The sequence below is a fragment of the Sitodiplosis mosellana genome, unplaced genomic scaffold (genome assembly GCF_009176505.1).
Source record: "Sitodiplosis mosellana isolate CC-2019 unplaced genomic scaffold, AAFC_SMos_1.0 Smas_scaffold_6181, whole genome shotgun sequence".
Lineage (NCBI taxonomy): Eukaryota > Metazoa > Arthropoda > Insecta > Diptera > Cecidomyiidae > Sitodiplosis > Sitodiplosis mosellana.
The window spans coordinates 3439050-3440753 of NW_022601422.1; positions in this window are offsets into that span (position 1 = coordinate 3439050).

Consider the following 1704-nt stretch of genomic DNA (forward strand, 5'->3'; position numbering starts at 1 on the left):
TTTCGGTTTTTGGTTTCGGCCCGAACAGAAATTCAATTGCATTGAAGATGTAGAGTAAAAAAAAGCACATACACACAACATTTATGTACCGCACAAAAACCGAACCGAATGACTCAGATTTTGTGTCTTTTTTCGGAGCACCTCTGAACATTCATGTTGATACAATGGCTTCATTGTTGGCTACAATTTTTGTTAGTCGAAATATATGGAGAATGATAGAAAAAAAATTCAATCCATACAAGACAAATTTGGCTATTAAACTTGGTCATTTTAAGCAGCAAATACGGGTACTAGCACCTTATGTGTTGTGCCGGTATGTCGCTTATTTGGTTGCTGTTTTTTTCCTCTCTCACTCTGTCTCTCGCCAGTTCTTCAGCAAATAGATGTACGCACACACACAATCTGTCGCATTTGCTTTTTTCGTATTCATCGAACAGCAACAACAGCAACAACAACAACGGTTCAATCGAGCGTGAATAATTGATTGGGCGAAATTAATCATGCTTGCGAATCAAAATCGGTTCCTATCTTCTATTACTGATCATCAATTCCGTATTTACGGATATTTTTATCGATTTTAAATCATTGGCAGCAACTCATTTCCATCGGATGTCAAGCAAACGCAGTGATATCGCACTTCAAAATTGCATGTGCATCATTGTAAATTTTAATTGAATTACAACGCGGTCGGGGAGACGACCAACTAAAATGCTACAGCTACTTTGGTCCAATGTCCCGTAATGGTGCACGCATACACAAGTGCACACATACACAGTCGGCCTGTGGCTACTTTGAGTGAGGCTTGTCTTCACTGTGCCTTATGTAATTGCAACCGCAATTCGTAACTTATGTGCGACATGTCTCTCATTATACCATACAACATCATCATATTTCCATTTGTTGGCACCGCATTTCAATTTACATTTAAACAATGATTGTCCATTTGATAGAGTAAAGCAATGGAGCATTTCAATTTTGTTGATGGAAATGTTGTGATAAACAGAAAATCTCTGGTTTCTGTTCAAATGGATTTCTTCGTTTTTCATCGTGCATTTTCTGTTGCGTCTACAATTTAAAGGGAATGTTGAAGTAAGAAGTATTTTCTGCTTTTTCATAAAAATACATTTTTTGGTACTGTTTTTGTTTCAAGTACTTTAATTTCCAATCGAGAGCTGCTATTCCTTAGAACCGAATGGATTTTTCATTTTAATATGATTCGAATCGATTTTTTTTTGCTTTCAACTTGAACAGTCATACTGTTTTCTCAATTTTGGAAATTAAATTTTCTGAATTTTGTGTGCATTGCATTGTTTATGACAAAATTGATGAGCATATGTTCAATAATTCAGTTGGAGAATCATCGAATTTAGCGACAATCAATTTGATTGTTTTGCTACGATTCGATCGAAGTAGACTGACCTTCGTTTCAGTTGTTCTCTCTCTCTCTCTCAGAGACTCTCTCTCTCTCTCTCTCGTACGTATCGTATATCTCGCAACCGAGAGCAAACTCACTTCAATTTATTAACTCATACTTCCAAAATGTCATTTTATTGGGGACATTGCCAAATGAAAACCACACGCAACTTATGCGATTCTTATTTATTTACCGTCGTGAAAAGAATTAGAAGTGTTTAGCGGTGAGAAGGAAAGAGCCATCGAGAGAGAGAGAGAGAGAGAGAGAGAGAGAGAGAGAGAGAGAGAGAG